The sequence below is a fragment of the Condylura cristata genome, unplaced genomic scaffold, assembly GCF_000260355.1.
Source record: "Condylura cristata isolate star-nosed mole 26May11 unplaced genomic scaffold, ConCri1.0 scaffold00031, whole genome shotgun sequence".
In the NCBI taxonomy this organism is placed as follows: Eukaryota; Metazoa; Chordata; class Mammalia; order Eulipotyphla; family Talpidae; genus Condylura; species Condylura cristata.
In genome coordinates this window covers 23684842-23702399 of record NW_004567132.1, presented here as the reverse complement: position 1 = coordinate 23702399, position 17558 = coordinate 23684842, and positions in this window count along the sequence as shown.

The window sequence follows — 17558 nt, the reverse complement described above, 5'->3', positions numbered from 1 at the left end:
TTTCTATCCAGAGTCATGGAGAGAGAACGTTGAACAGTTTGAGGGGCTGCCGTGGCTTTCAGAGGCTTGCCTGTATACCAAATTGGCTCACCCAGAGCACATGAGAGATTTATCAGTTTGACCCAGTCTGATAATGATGTTGGTTTCATCAACACCTTTTTCAATACCCTCTGACAGAACCTTCATTAATATCAAGACTGATGTACCTGGAACTGAAAGGCCCTTAGTGCCCAAATATCACCTCACTGCTTTGTGTCAATGTCTGGATCTTCTACTCTGGTACTCTTTAGCTTTTTTCACAGAAGGAAAGGTGAGTTGACTAGTTCATTCTTCCCTCCTCAAGGTAAGGAAGCAGGCAGACTACTGAGCCTCTCACATCCCAACTCCAGGTATTGTCATCAGAGACGAGCTCTTAAACAGGAAGGGCCCCGGACAGTTTGAAGATTTTTAAGTTGGCCCATATTTTATGGGGGTGATTTCTACAGGAAGAGCCATGAAACACACTGCAATTTCTCAATGCCTATGTTGAAATCCATGGACTTCCATCGGAATCCTGGCCTCAGACTTCAGTAGTTCATATGTCATTCTCCACTGCAGCTATAGAAGCAGCAGGTGGACTGAGAAGAGCCTGTTTCAAGCAGCCAGATTTTGTTTTGGTTGTCAGCTCAAACAGAAAGCCCATCATTCCGGACTTGGCAGCTTATTAGTAGCAAAGCCACTGGGAAGCTCTGAGTTGGTAATTTAGAGCACAGACTTTCTCCCTGATACAGCTGCAGAGCGGCAGGTGGCTGTGACTTAAACAAACACTAGCTTGTAAAAAATGGAATGAGGAAAACTTCTTTTGCACATGTCAATGAAGTGAAGGGTGGAAAAGTTTCTTCTTCTTCTTCTTTTTTTTTGGAAGTGTTTTATTTGTTATACCTCTGGATTAGCTTATTACTTGCCTAAGTCTGTCTGTCTGTCCATCCATCCATCTATCTATCCATCCACCTATCTATTCACCTCTCTACCTACCTATCTACCTCTCTACCTACCTACCAACATACCTATTTATCTCACTCAATTCAATTTAGTTTATTATAACAAATATTCATTGAGCATCTAGTGTATGCCAGACATAGTATTAGGTGTCAGGAAGCTTCATGTTCTGTTGCAGATTTTTGTGTGGATACAGAGAGGAGTATAAATTCATCATAAAGGAACAAAGAATGGTGACATTCTTTCAGAGCACTTAACAAAGAGTCATTTTGATCATGGAAGGGGAAAAGTCTTCCAGGAGAAAGTGAAAAGAAATTAAATGGATTAAAAGAACAGAATTGGACTGGAGATATTAGGTTCCAGTCAGAGAGAGTTGTCAGAATAATCTGAAAGATGTCAGAGTGATTGAGGGTAGGGGAAAAATAAAACAGGCATTTTCATTTTGTCTCTCTATCTGATGGATATGCTCCTATTAAAAATAGATCTACCATACAATCCAGCAATTCTACTTCTGGATGTAATCCAAAGGAAATGAAGACAGAATTTTGATGAGGTCTGTACACTCCCAATTTTATTGCATTGTACCTGGTAGCCAAGTTATGGAAACAACCCAAATGCCCATCAATGGATGACTGGATAAAAAGATGTGTTACATACATTCATCCCTGAGAAAGGATAATATCCTTTGATTTGGGGAAATGTGGTCTTCAGTATATTGTTAAGTGAAATGTCAGATGTAAAAAGACAAAGTACGGTATGATATCACATATGTGGAATCTAAAAATGTTAAATATATGAAAAAAACAGTAAAATGGTGATTAACACAATGGGATGGGAGAGGATAAGATTTGTGGAGTTTAAAGCTACAATTGTAGTGAGTAGTAAATAAGCAGTTTTATTGCACAGCATAATAAATATAGACAGAAATATTGTCCTGTAACAATGCATGTGATAAATATTGCTACAAGAGCAATCATATTACAATATGTAAAATACATCAAAGCACCACAATGTATTAATTGTACACAAGGTAACATGTTAAATTTATCCCCTAAAAATGCAAATGGATTTTATTTTTCTTAATTAAAAATGATTGTTTCTTTAATGATTTTTAAAATTGTATCATTTTTCCTTGCTATACAATTAGTTTACAACACTGTACCCAATATAGAAGTATAGGGTCACACCTTTTCAGACGTACCTTTCTACCATGACCAGAGCACCAGTAGTCTCCCACCACCATCTGTTGGACCCCTTTTATCTCCCATTCCCACTGCCTTTCTGCTAGCTTCAGCTATGCCCTCATTTGTGGGGCTTGTGGCATAGTATTTTTCGTTCTATTGTTTCACTTTATATCCCACATATGGGTGAAATCAACCAGTATGTATCTTTCTGCTTCTGACTTCTTTTGCTTAGTATTATCCCCTCCAAATCCAATTATGTTGTTTCAAATGGTAAGATTTCATCTGCTTTAAAAAAAAGTTTCCCAATGTGTGTGATATAGATACTATATAGGTGGTATATAGGTGTGAAACACAAACATATGCATAGATGTTTTATACACACACACACACACACAGATGTTATATCTCTAAAGATGTGATATGTATTTATGACATTGTTATGTCAGTTCATTTATCACTGGGTAATTTGGCTGTTTCCATAACTTGGCTATTGTAAATAGTGCTGCAGTGACTATTAGGGGTGCTTATGACCTTTTGAATTATTTTTGAGTTCTTTGGATAGATACTATGAGTGGGATTGCTGGATCATATGGTACATCTATCTTTGATATTTTGAGAAACCTTCATACTGCTGTCCATAGGAGCTGGATCAGTTCTCATGCCAACAACAGTGATGAAGTGATCTGAAAGGCATTTTAGGCAACCTCTACCAAACCATTTGCCCTGGGAGATCCCAGAGTAAGATGCCCAATGCTACAAAGGTATGCAGGAAGCTTTTCTTGTCATATGAAGTGTGGGGAGGACAGAAGGAAGAACTGATAAAAGGAGATGGAGACTAAGAGAAGCTATGAAAATAAATTTAGGGTAATATGGGTGTAAAAATAAATGGTTCTATAATGAATATATGAAAGTTGATAGCTTTTGTCTATACATTAATTACCACCTTAAAGATATAATGCAAAAACACTATCCACAAAAGAGTTGTACAAATGTAATATATCTGTGATTTATTTTAATTAGAAATTTGGTGCAAAGCCTAGATAAAGAACTCTATTGTATAAAATTCTGGAGATATTATGAAAACAGAATATTAAAATGATTTGACAAAATCAAATAAAAATAAAATGTTCATGGATAGGACCTTTGACTTAAAATATTATGGGTTCCTGAATTTTTATAGATTTAATGTGATTCCAATTAAATTCCAACATGACTTGAAATGTGTAATTCTGTTAGAAGAAATGACCAAATAAATAGGGAAGTTTAAAAAAGAGAAGTGTTACTTTATTAGACACTAAGCTGTATTATAATCCTGAAATACATAACATTTTATAATATTGAAGAAAAATCACATATAAATCAGTTCAATAGAAAAAAAAACTTAAAGCAGGTATTTGCATATAAAAGAATTCAGTATGTGATTAAGGAGAGGTTTCTAGTTAATGCTTAAAGGATTAATGTATGGTGTGAGGACAATGAAGTAACTATAGAAAACCTTTCCAATTTTTATATTACACAATATGGTTAAATACATTAAGGTTAAATGAAACACATTACATTTAAGGTTAATGTAGTAACTTTGAATACATTAAAGTTAAGTGTAAAGCAATGTCACAGATATTTTAAGAAAATGTTGATTACTATTTGTGTGTTAGGGTAAAACCCTTTTTTTGACTTTAAAAACAGGTATAAACCATCACATAAAAGGTATGGCTACGATGGTTACTTTTTTTTTTAAAGATTTATTTATTTATGCATCCAGAACTGGGGTACAGGCCAGAGGTGCAGTGGGTGGTGAGAGTCTTCACCAGGGACAGAGTGGGGAGCAGAACAGGCAGATACAGTAAGTACACTGCTGAGGGGAGCAGCAGGCAGGTCAGGAGAGGTCTGCGATGGTTATTTTTTATGCAAAAAATAAACAAATTAAAAACATGGGAAAAATTTTAATTCAGAGAATTATATTCTTAATGTATAAAACTCTTGACAGATCAACATGAAAAAGATTAACAGTATGGTAGGCAAATAAACAAAGACTATGAATAGACAACTCACAAAAGAGGACAAGCGAAATTAATGCCAAAAGACTTTCTTGGCCTGGCTTATCAAATCTGTAAAGAATGAAAATATTCATAATATTGGGTCTTAGTAAAGGTGTTGGTATTGATGAGGAAAATGAAAATCCTCATTTAGTGTTAATTGAGATTTAAATGCTTCCACCCTATGGAGAATGATTTAATAAGATACTACAGAAATTCAAGAAACTGATTCTAATGAAGCAATCAAAATTATGTGCAAAGACTTATCAATGAATGTGTTTATTCTGATGGTATTAAAGTTATAATGAATTTTGAAAAGTAAGTTAATTAGAAAATTCAAATCTCTAAAAAGTGATTGGTTACATACATTTACATGAAAGAATATTATGTAGTCTGTAAAAATACTGTATAAAATTTTAGTAACCATGGGAAAATATTCCCTTTTTATTCTATGTTGAAAGAGAAGAAAAAAGAATAAGAAATTATCTAAAATAAGATCCTATTATAAAGTCATTTCAAAATATGGTATATATATTTTAATGAAAGCATATATCATCTTATTGACTAAGATTATTGATTGGTATTAGTATTCGAAAATATTTTAATTTTATTGCTTGTATTTTTCAAGTCTGTTGCAAAGAGTTAGAAAACAGTTGGTGTGGGATTAAAGTCTCAGCACAATTAAGCTATTGCCAGTCACTGCGGCATGCGTTCAATCCCCATCCGGGGCACTAATCCACATTGCGCAGCAGACCTCTGTCTCCCCTCAGCAGTGTATTTCAGTATATCTGATTGTTCTGCTCCCCACTCTGTCTCTGGTGAATCCTCTTATCTGCCTCCCCCTCCCCCTGCACCTCTGGCCTACATCCCAGTTCTTGTATACATAAATAGGCAAAAATAAATCTTTTCTTCAAAAAGAAAATAAAACAAACACATACACTTAAATTTCAACAGCCCAATCTCAGTGCATGGCACAACACATTTTTTTGCAGAAATAGTGGCATTAAAACATTTAATGTTTGGAGTGGGGTGGATGTCTGAAAACAATGTGGATAGTACCAGATCCCTGAACTCCTGGCTGCCTGGTACACTCAAAAGCCCCAGAGGACATTGCAAAACATTTCAGAAATTACATCCTCTCTGTGTTCTCTGCTTTCTCTGACTTGCTGTACACTCCTGGAGTCAGAGCAAGGAGCTTGGGTGTATTGGAATATGAGAGACTGGGGGGAGAGTAAGCAGCAAGTCCTGGTACTATGTATTATCAGACTTCTTGTTCTCTCTGTGCACTCCCCAGCTGCTGTGACCTCCAGAAGTAACTTCTATGTAAAATACAAGGAAAGTACTTTCTTCTTTATATAGCTGACAGATCAGAGCATCAGAGGAAATGGCAGTTAACACGGACTGGGGATCTCTTAACTCAACAAGACAGGAGAGCTTCATCCAAAGAGTCAGATCGATGAAGGAGAATTCCCTGTACCCCACATGAAAATGAGTGAGGTTGGCTGGCAGTGGGGCACAGAGGAGCCTAAGACTGCGACAGAACCCAGATCTGTCGCAATGCTGCCCATGTTCTACTCATTTGGTCTGTGTTCTTTCTGTCCCTCCATATTTATTAAGCACCAAGTGAGTGTCATCATGTTTTGGGAGTCTGAGTTTCAGACTTTAAAGGACATTTCAGGCCAGAGTCTTAGTTGGCATTGGGCTCATACCCCCTTCCAAGGTTTTCTGATTTCCTGTTTTGTTCTTTTATTACCCCCATGGCTCCCTGAAGGATGGAGTGAATGATGAGGTACGCTGTTTGTCATGATATTAGAGAGCAGCCCTTTTCTCTAACATGTGACTAATGCTGAGAAGGATGAGATCCTACATCAGTGGAGTTGGGTAAGGGTGGGGGAAGGTAACCTCTTTAAATGCATCCTCAGCCCATAGTTAGATATTCTGATTGAATAGATCTAGGGCAGAGTCCAGATGGCTTTTGTTTTTAATAATGCCCTTAATTTAAAACAACTGTATATGATTAACTTAAGTTTATAGGTTCATGCCTCCGCAGATGTTATAAACCAACAACGCACCCATAATCCTCCACCATAGTCCACTGTGCCCCCTCCCTCTTTCTTTCCACTCTCCCCCACGACCCCACCTCTATCCTCACCTTCTGCTTGCTGCTCAGTTCTACTGTCATATCTCTGGAGCTTGTTTTGGTATAATGTTGTCTGTTCCATTGTTTTGTTTCTTTATTCCACATATGCATGAAATCATTCAGTATTTTGTCTTTCTCTTTAAGAAACAAGAAAAGTCTTGTTCAACATGCTTTGTATTACATTTCAGAGAGATTTTCTATTTCCTCAGTAGAGTTTCAAAGTTCCAGTAGAGTTCCTTGAGGTCAGTAATGAGGAAAGTGATAGCAAGGCAGAAGGCTTAGTTTCCAATCAGTGTGGGCCACTGATTGGGCCAATCAGTGTGGAATAGCCCTCTGACACATGTCTGTCAGGTAGCCTGTGACCTACCCAATTACAGACCTGCTCTCCCTACAGGGACAGAGAGCGCGCAATAGGCATGTTCAGATTTTATTTTTTGCTTTTACTTCTGTCTCTTGCTGTGTTCTGTCTCTTGCTGTGTTCTGTTCCTCCCGTCTTCTGTTCCCTTTCTGTTTCATTGCTGACTAAATTCTTATTCTGGTTGAGTCCATTCATTCGATTTTCAGATCTCAGTATTTCATTTGAGTTCAGGGACTTGGCTTGTTACATTTTCAAATCTAACCTCTGACACTGGGTATTCTCTGACCCAAGTTTGACTTCCTGGCCCTGCTGATCAGCATGATGACTAGAGTGATGATAAGTTGTGATGTGCAGTGGTCCCCTGTTTTTGGTTCAGAAAAAGTACAAATGAGATGTTGGACACTGCTATCATAAAGCCCCTCTAATGATACATCCTCACGGTTAACTGGCCATAAAGGAGTTTGTAACTTGACCAACCCATCGAGTTTCTGCCTTGATGGAAATTCTGGAGTCTTGCCTTTGAATCTTTTATCAACAAAGTAAAAAATAATGACCTTTTGCTAAATTTCTACCTTATGTGTTTTATTGAAGTGAAAGACAAGAGGCACATGTTTTACTGAAATTAGAGAAAGTTGAAGAACTTTCATTCTGTGTCTGAGTTCGTGATTATTTAAGCAAGTTCTGAGGACCAGTGATAAATGGCATTTCATTTTTGATAAATGGTGACAGTCATGCAGTGCGACTTGTGGGGGGGGCAGCAGACCCCCATGAAGGGTAAAAAGAACCCTGATGGTTCTGTTCTTGATGTTACCTGCAACATCAGAAAGATCTTTGGAGAAAGTGGTGGACATTCTTGCATGGATTGGCCAGGCTTCTTTATCTTTTCTTGGTGTGGTCTATAGTTTGTACATATTACTTCTGGGCCAGTTTTCAGCAGTGCTTCTGTATCATTATATCTGATGTCTTTCTGATTTCTTCTTCCTCTGAACTCTTGAAACTTAATGTTTATACTATTTATTTTCCACCGAATACTTCTCACCCCTTCTGGTTTCTGAGCTCTACGATTCGCTTACCAACATTTTGGGCACCTGTTCCATGTTGCTCCTTCTTACAGGTGGAGGCAAGTTTTCTACTCTTGCCCCCTGATTTCTGTCCATCTGCACATCTCATTCCCGGTTTCTACCTTAAATCCTGTTCTCAAGTGCAGAGGAGCTGCTATGCTAAGTGTTCACCAGCTGGGACTCAATTATCTGTGGTTACTGTGTTTGGAAAGCCAACGCTGTCTACACTTCTTACTTTGGAACTTCTTGCTCCTATGTGATAATGTACCCTGGCAGCTCTTTTCTCCTACTTCACAAGTTAACACTGTTTGGTGCAAGTGAGGGTGGAGTTATTTATATTAGTCACATGTGTATGTATGTGGGATAAAGATTTAGACTGAACCCCGATCGTGTCCTCTGAGACAATGCGTACCAGAGAGCCTTGCCTTGTGTCTTTAGATTATAAGTTCTGGTGCAACCAGAATCCACTGAGAATCCTAATGCGATGTCTTTTTTCCATGAGGCTTTCATATTCTATGTGCTTGAATGAGTAAGCAAAAGACTGAAGTAACAAAGAAGCAAAAAAGGTGACCTTTAGAGAGACATCTGTAAAGGTCATTTGAATGTTTGACTGCAGTGGAAGATGATATAGTCCTTTGTCTGGGAAGGGCTGGCTCCAGGACAGTTGTCCAATAGATAGCCTGGAAGTGAGAACACTCTCTCTCTTGCCCAGGCATCTAATTTGCTGATCCTGTTTCAGGCAGTCCTGATTCCTCATGCTGTTTTTATTCCATTAGTTTTCAATTCAGTATTTAACACCAGAAACATTCTTTGTCCACCTGTAAGGTGGAAGAAGGTCTTTGTTTGCACACTTGTGTATTTGGTGATGTGGCCCTGAGGGCCACAGGACATTTCATTTCAGAGCTGTGAGGAAAGGCTATAGCAAGACGCTTCCATTGGGATTGTTAGTCTGTGGTGACTAGAGGAGAACAAGCTTACAGTTGAAGGGAACTGGAGCAATAGTTAATTTCTGCTTGTTGATCAGAGACTTTAAGGTCTAATGTAGCACCAATAAAGTGACTTTATGTCTAACATGGAGGAAGGGCCTCTTGGAGGAGAATGTCCGTTTTCCTGTGGAGAGCAGTGAACTTACAGGTATGGGCATTAGGGCAGCTGTCCTTGGCACTACTATGTGGAGGAGAGCAAAGACCCTGTTGAAAGTCATTCCTTTGTGGGCCTGCCATGGTGCTGGAAACACCCTTGTGGCATAGGTAGACACTGCACAGCCCTCACCAGATAAAAAATCAGGGTGCTAGGAGGAAATGGACATTGAAATTATTACCCTAACTAGGAGAATCTCTGTACAAACTCATGAAAACCAAGGATACGCGGGCATGGGGTACTTGATAGAGTATGGTGGCTGATGCCAGGGGATAGACAAGTCTTGTCAGTTTGGGGGACTGGCATGTTTTTAGAGAGGGCAGGTATAAGAAAAGGAAATGAGGTTTTTGGCTATTTGGAGAAGGTGGTAGGAGAAAATCACAAGGGGAGAAGAGGTCTAAATAGAAAACAAGGCCCTGGAAGGTAATCTTTTCTAACTCCAGAATTTTCCTAATCTCGATGTTTTTGTCTGTGATTATTTTTATTTCTGTTTACATATGTTGGGAGTGGATCAACAGCTTACCATAAAGGAGTACCTTATTAGCTGCTCAATAGCTTACATTAGATTGCCAAAATCTTTCCTCTGTTGAGAGTAGAATTCTCCTTCAGTGTTTGATTTGTTTCCTGCAGAGCCTACCACTGATGCAACATTTGAATTCAGGGATTGTTTTCTTTCTGATGAGAGTGAACAAGATATGAAAGAATTGGGGTTGGGTAAAGGCTTATTATAATAGACATCTTTTTAGAATATGGATGACTTATCTGTCTGTCCTATTCAAATGAATGGGATAATTGAAATATATCCTCAGAATCACTCCATAATTCCTAGGGAATATGAAAAAGGCCCTTCATACTGTCACCTGTCTTGGCCTCTCACCCAGTTTCTATGCATGAAGGGAGGGAGGGAGCAATTCATATATCTGGTCAGTTAGGGAGTTAAGGAGCTATCTATGAACTTCTCTTTGCTACATGAAGACAGTGAAAAAGCATGAAACCAGGTTCTAAACAAGTCATACAATACTGAATTGCTTTCGAATAGTCCTCATGAGAAGACCTGTCTTGGTAAACAAGTTATTTGTCCTGTTTCCCTAGTTAGGATGGATGAACCTGCTCACTCCCTCTGTTCTCCAGGCCCTAACCTGTCCTTACTCTTCTTCCAGCAGCGGCCTCTTTTTGGTCAACTAATGATTAACAGTTGTCACTGTACTAGTTGCTATCGACTGTGCTGTGCTGTCATCAAAAACAAACACTGAATGGTCAGTGACTGGGATAAAATTTCTTTTCATGGATATCTGCTGTCGGTCAGCTGGGTTTCTCTGCCCCTGCTGAACCAGTTGCCCCAGTTCTGCCTCCCTGAGGTTGCTGCCATGTGGCTTCTTAAGGGAAGTGTAAGATATAGGCAGCTCTGTTGTCTCCAGAAGGAAGTAGGGGAAGAAAGATCTTTCCCACTTTGCTGGAATGTAGTCAATGGCCTCAATTTAACTACACTGGAAGTAAGACAATGTCTAGGGCAGAAAAGCTGGTGTGGTGAGTATGTGGCTTAACCTCTGTATTCTCATCGTAAAGATGTTCAATTACAGAGGATGCCACATAAAACTAAAAAGAGTGCCAGGGATGTGAGATCAGACTGATGTATGGATTTCAAGTATTAGTTCATTTTCCTGGAAGTGAAGAAGACAAAATGATGGATTTCTATAGTTTTCAGTTCCTTGCCTGGCTCAGAGCAGGCACTCAAAAAGTGTTATTTTCTTCCACAATCTGACTATGCTGGGAGCAATGGGAATAACAATATAAGTTCTTCTGTTTGTATCTTGAATAGTTCAGTCTTTAGAGGATATATGGTAAGAAGCTGCTAAAATTTTCAGGGTGATTCCTTCAGTTTATTCCTTTGGTCTGTCTTTGGACTTAACATTTACTAAGATAAACAGGAATATCTCTGGCCATCAAACTGTTGCTCTAGAGAAATGAGCATTTTCCTTTTTCTTAATTAATCTGACTATTCCCTACAGCAATTTTAACAAGCTATGATGCACAAAAAGATGAAACGTTCCAATTATTTTTCTATACTGCTATAATCCTTTTACAAGTACTTGCCTCTGATGTATAATCTCCTCAATCAGACAAAAGAATCCCAGCTTTGATTTGACAAGCCTATCCTCCTCACGAAGGGGGAGAAACCACCCACCCATAGCCTTGGTTTTCTCAACAGCTGTGAAGTAGTTCCTTCAGAGTGAAAGTCTTTCCACTGCTGAGAGGAGAGCTCTTCTTCTGGGCTTGACTTCCTTGCTGCAGGGCCCATCAGTGAGGTGACATTTGGATTCCATGATTGTTTTCCTTCTGATCAGAAGTGGACAAGACCTAAAGGGAGTGAAAGTGGGTGTGAGAGGAGAAATCCATGGTAAGGAAGAAAAATAGAAAGTGGCTACACTCAGGGGAGCAGGAAAAAAGGAGAGTGATGGAAGATGCAGGGAAACCAAACTTGACCCCAGCAGCTCATGAAAAGCCTGGGAGGAAAAACCCAGTTAGGGATGGAAAGGGAAGCCCCAGCTTTGAATTTTAAGTGTTGAGAGCTAGTTTTGATAACTGAATCTGCTATATCTCAGAGCTGTGTGCTTTTAGCTGCCAAAATAGCTCTTATATATGTTTAGAATTGAAGGCAGCATACAAAGATGAGTAATTTTCATTATTTTTATCAAGATGTAGTTAGATAGATGTTGAATTGGGTTGACAGATAGGACAGGCAACTCTTGCTCATTTAAGAAAATTTCTGCATACCTATTAGATGTGACACTTTGAGTGAAGGGTCACGTCATTGGCTATACAGACAGGAAGTCCTGTTTTCCTAACCAGCTGCTACCACTTGTGCACTGACTATTTGGCAGCACAACTCCTTCTGGCTTCTGTTTGATTTCCCGAGTTCTCAATTTTTGTTAACATAGTCTCAGGCTTTGTGAGGCTTGATCTGTTTTAGAACTTCTCATGCCTAAATCAAAGCTGTTTTCCATTCCTCTTACCTCCCCTTTCTCTCCAGTGCTTGGAGTTGAGTCAGGAACATGGAGAGAGATGAGGGCAAGGTCTCCCCTTACATAGTCATGTTTCTGCTCATCTGGGTTGGTCCTCACCATCAATCTGGTTATTTGCCGGTGGCCCTCTGTGACTGGTTGCTGAGGGGAGGTCCACACCCAGATTGCCTCAGGGCACTGGGACAGGACCCTCAGCTGGAGGCTTCCCCAAAGATTCCTCTGTTCAATTGCAGTTTTGCTAAAATCAACATGACATTTAAGGTGTTTGTTACCCCTCAAAATGAATATATTCTGAATTTAGAAGTGAGGAATGTTACTCTTCTCTTTTATTTGTGTTGTGAAAACTGGAAAACTGAGGGAGGGAAAGAAATCTCTCTGGAGTTTAATGTATGTCTTGATATACAAACACATACTGTGCACATATTAATGTACAAACTCTAGCAAGACCTCTCTGTCTGGCTGCACATATACCTATTTCACAGTCTTGCATTTTTAAATCTAAAATCTAGCACAGAATATCTTCAACTTTTTCTCTTTCAGTGAAATTTACTTCAAATTTCTTTCCTTTTTTTTTTTTTTTTTTTTTTTTACAGATTTATTTGTGTATACAGAATTAGGGTACAGGCCAGTGGCTCAGGGGCGGTGAGAGGCTTCACCAGAGACAGAGTGGGGAGCAGAACAGGCAGATCTACGAAGTACACTGCTGAGGGGAGCAGCGGGCAGGTCAGGAGAGGTCTGTCACACCATGTGGTCACCTCTGGGGCAGGCGGGAATTGAACTCATGTGGAAGCGGCTTTAGATTTTCAGTGCTGTGCTTTAACCCGCTGTGCCACCAGGGAGGGCCAAGAGGGTTCTTTCATTTGATGAAGGGGATCCTTAACTTCCATGAAATAGGAACTTAGGGCCAACCATTCTGTTAAGTGAATAATAACAGCTCCTTGTTCTTTTTAAATTTATTATACTGTCAGTTAAACCGGTCAGCTTTGGGTTTTGTAATGGAAGACCCCTGTTATGTTTCTTTGATTCTCTTTTTGGGAATATTCTATTGGGACTACGTACCTTTAGCGTAATCTTTCCTTGAATGTAAACTTTAATTTTTAACTTTTTTAGTATTATTACTAACTTATTGTTACTAACTTTAATACTAAGTTCAACAGAATGTGTTTTCACAAGGAGAAGTTGGGTACAGAGTCCCCAAGTTAAGATCCATCTATTGATATCCTTTAGCTTTAAAGGTCAATACTTACTGCCATGTTCTTTGCTATTTTCTGATAATCAGACCCCAAGTCATTAGGAAGACGCACCACAGAGTGCTTATTAACAGGAAAATCTGGGTAATGAAATGGAAGCACAGGATCCACTCATAGGGAAAGGCCTGCAGGGCCACTCTCATGCCTTCTCTCTGTTCTTCTTTTCTTCCTTCCTTCTCCTATTTTTCTGTTTCTGTAGCCAATATTTTTTCTACAGACACGGTTTGTTATGAGGATCCTGCAGAGACACCCAATAAGCTAATTACATCTCAGTCATGGAAACAGAATCTCAGAACTGGAAGAAAGCCACGTAGCCCTGTGGCCTGTCCTATGTGTAATTCCTCTTCCAGTGTCTGGAAAATGTCTCTTGGAAACTGTTCGAACAGTCCCAGAGATGGGAAACCTATTATACCAGGAGGCAGCACATCCATTGCTATTGAAATTGTGTCCTTATAAGGAAACTGTCACCTTCAGATATCAAATATAGCTATATTCTTTCAGATTTCTTCTCCATTTCAGTAATTACTTTCTCATCACTACATCATTGGACAACAATGAAGACTCCATCATCATGGTTGTTCTTATTATTGCATTTACTTTTAAGTGTTATCTTCAGATTTGAACCCAAATTCTAGGTGTGGTCTGATCAAGCTCAGAGCATCATAGAAGAGAATCATATCCAATATTCATTAAAATATCTAAGTTTTCTTTTCTCCACATTTCCCTTGTATTGAATTTTTCAGTTGAATTTTGGAATCAAGAATATGTATTTGTAGGTACTAAATTCCATATTATTAATTTCTTTTCAAGATATTTTCTTATATGACATACCCAGTCTACTTATCTTACATGCTTTCTTCATCATTCTTGAGCTTTTAAAATATTTTTATTCTTTAACAGTTTTAGGTAAAGATTTTTTTCTAGAGTTTTGCACCTATTTCTCAAATTTCATTCTATGCAAAGATATTTTACATTCCCCTCTCCCTACCAACCGAGTAGAAGCTGTTTTCAGGCTAAATTCTAAATTTTAAGTTCTAAATTTTAAAATTTATCCACAATGCCACATTGTCTTTTTTGTGTTTCAGAACATCTATTACTTATATTTTTAATTCAAACATTTCAGAGTTAGAAAAAAACTTTGAAAATCATACAGTCTAGTGATCTGTCCTAATACCATTTATATTTCATGTGTGTTCGAAAGTCTCTTAGAGATGATTTCTCCCTTCTCTATTTGATTTTAGAGAAGAGTTGGGGTGGCAATTTCTATTATTTCCTCCATATTTTCTTTTACTATCTTCTAGAATGTGCATGAGTTGGTGGTGGTTTCTCCTTGACCAATTTCCAGGGTTTTTTTTTGTGATTTTGAACTCCCATTATTGCCTGAGTCAAGGAGGCAGTTTCCTTTGTCTCTTTGTCTCTTCAGTGCCTCTACTTCTAGTGACTTGCATCCTGGTATTTCTATCTGACTATAAATGATTTCCAGCTTATTACTTGTTTCTTTTACTGTCATCTGGCTCTCAGTGCATTTCTTTCTAGTACACAGTCCTCTACTAGAAATATGTCTCTTTTTCCTGCAGTTTTTGTGTTTCAGTCTTTTTCACCATTTCTGCTTGTTTCTTCTTTGCTTCAGGCTTCCATCTCTCTTTTCATGATTTATACTTCATGTCCTCCTCTGTCTCCCTCTCTTTGTGGTGGTTTGTGTGTGTTTCTATTGCTTCCTCCCCTCCCCACCCCCACACAGGGTTTTCCACTACAGCTCACAGTCCTTCAGTTTATTAGTGTTCTAATGGAGACTGTCAGTGCTTACTGAGTACATGGCCCTCTGTTTCTCATGCTCCTTGTGATTAGAAGGGCTGTATGACTAGCTCTGGCCACCCAGGCATCACTTTCAGGCTGAGAGTAGTTCAGTTTCTATTGAGACTTTGCTGTCGCCACCCTCTGGTGACTGGTCCTTTGTGAAATCAAAGGTTGGTAGCATCACAGGATGAAAGATGTCTTGGTCTCTAATATGGTAAAGGAGAGCAGCCCAGACCACATCAGACTGTGCCATGAGTGAAAAATGAACTGTTTTGTCAAGATGTTGATATCTGGGTTTTTTTTTTTTTTAAAGATTTATTTATTTGTACATATAGAACTGGGGTACAGGCCAGAGGCTTAGGGGCGGTGAGAGGTTTCACCAGAGACAGAGTGGGGAGCAGAACAGGCAGATCTACGAAGTACACTGCTGAGGGGAGCAGCGGGCGGGTCAGGAGAGGTCTGTCGTGCCATGTGGTCTTCTCCGGGGCAGGCGGGAATCGAACTCATGTGGAAGTGGCTTTAGCTTCTCAGTGCTGTGCTTTAACCTGCTGCGCCACCAGGGAGGGCCCATGGGTTTTTTTTTTTTTTATTACCACTGTATGAAATAACCTATCCCGACCAAAGGTGGCTTTTGTCTGATTCCATGACAGGCAAGTTGGGAGACAGTTGGCAATTCATGGGGCATTAGAGTGGAGAGTTCAGGGTATTAGAGTATGAGGAATCAGCACTACTGGTGAGTCATGGATTTGTATTTGTGTTGATCAGTTTTTCAGATGTCTTAAACTTAAATGTCTTAGGATATTTTTTTTTTTAAAGATTTATTTGTGCATACAGAACTGGGGTACAGGCCAGAGGCTCAGGGGCGGTGAGAGGTTTCACCAGAGACAGAGTGGGGAGCAGAACAGGCAGATCTACGAAGTACACTGCTGAGGGGAGCAGCGGGCGGGTCAGGAAAGGTCTGCCGTGCCATGTGGTCTTCTCCGGGGCAGGCGGAAATCGAACTCATGTGGAAGTGGCTCCAGATTCTCAGTGCTGTGCTTTAACCCGCTGCGCCACCAGGGAGGGCCTTTAGGGTATTTTTTAAGGAACATCTAATGTTATCTTTACCTCTTATGCTTTGGCCATCCAAAATGCAAGCATCAAAGCATTTTATGGTTCACAATATCTCTGATTTTAGGCTCAGCCAACAGCTTTCAAAAATATCTAGAAAAACTGCTTTGCTTTGCCAAGCCCTCACCAAGGCCCCCATTGTTGTGGTCTCTCCTGCTGTCTCAGCAATGTCATTTTTTAGTTGAGAATGCCGGAGGCTCCCATTTAGGTGTGTGGCCAAATGTGCTTGACAGCTGCCTCCCTTAAATTGGGGACAGCAGCTGAAAATTTGCCCAAAGAAGAACTGGGCAGATTTTTGGCTACAGGGAAATCCTGGAGCATCTCACAACTTTGATTCCCCACATGTCTGCAACAGAAGGTGCACGGAATAGTGATCAAGTGTTGCTTCCTAGGTGATTTTATGCCGTCTGGATCATAATATCAGAGAGGTTTTGTGATGTTACAAAAATGCACATTGTTTCCAGATTCCTATAATCAATATCTTTCTGAGGCAAGAGAATAGCCCCAGAGGATGAAGAACCGAGGCCTCTGGGCTTGGTTCCAAATATAATTGCAGAGACCTACAGCAGCTATAACATCATCATCTTTGGAAGCTCTAAGTTTGGTCCAACAGGCACTCTCACCTTCTGACCTTAGGTCAGACTTCCAGATCTGTTTCTGAATCCCCTTAAAGTTAATGATTTGTAACAGCAGAAAAGTTTCAGGAATAACAGACTGTTCTAGCTCTGTCTTTTAAGAGGAGAAAATGATGTTTTATTCTCTTATTAGGGAAGTTAGATACACAGTTCTGAAAATAGCACATTTCTGCTAATGGCATCAAGACTGTCTCTTTCCTTAAAATGTGATATTTTCTTAGGCAGGGATTCAGAACCAGGCATGGTTTTCAGCAGCCTCTTCCCTTTGATCATTATAATTGAATAATTATTATATACACTTGAATGTTCTATTTATGCTAATGCATTGGTTATAGAGAATGACACAACAGTATTCAGATTATGCTGGCTGTATTAAGAATGGAAAAAGGCTACATTGAGGTAATTTCATTTCATTATTTTTGTAATTATTTCCTCCTCATTAATGCTCCTTGAGATTCAAAGCTAGTGTTTATTGAGCAAAATTGCTCTTTCTTAGGCTAGATCATTGTTCACAAAATCCTCCAGACTGGAAAACATTTATATCAACCCTTCCTGTGCTTATCACTTATGATGAGTTTCATCTCAGTAAAAGAGAACCAGACTAAATAAACTGGACATTTATTTTTCACTAGTATGGAAGTGTGGAGGCAGATAGGCAGTCTGCAGCTGTGATGGTGCCTCTATTCTGCAAGTTGTGAGAAATGCAGGTGTGTCGTTCCACTTTGTACAACTTATGGCCAGAGACACTATACCAGCTCCAGTCCTCAGGTTTAGAGTCTAGTCTACAGGAAGGAGAAGGGACAGGGACACCAACTGACTCTTAGGGTGGACCTGAGGTGTCACACA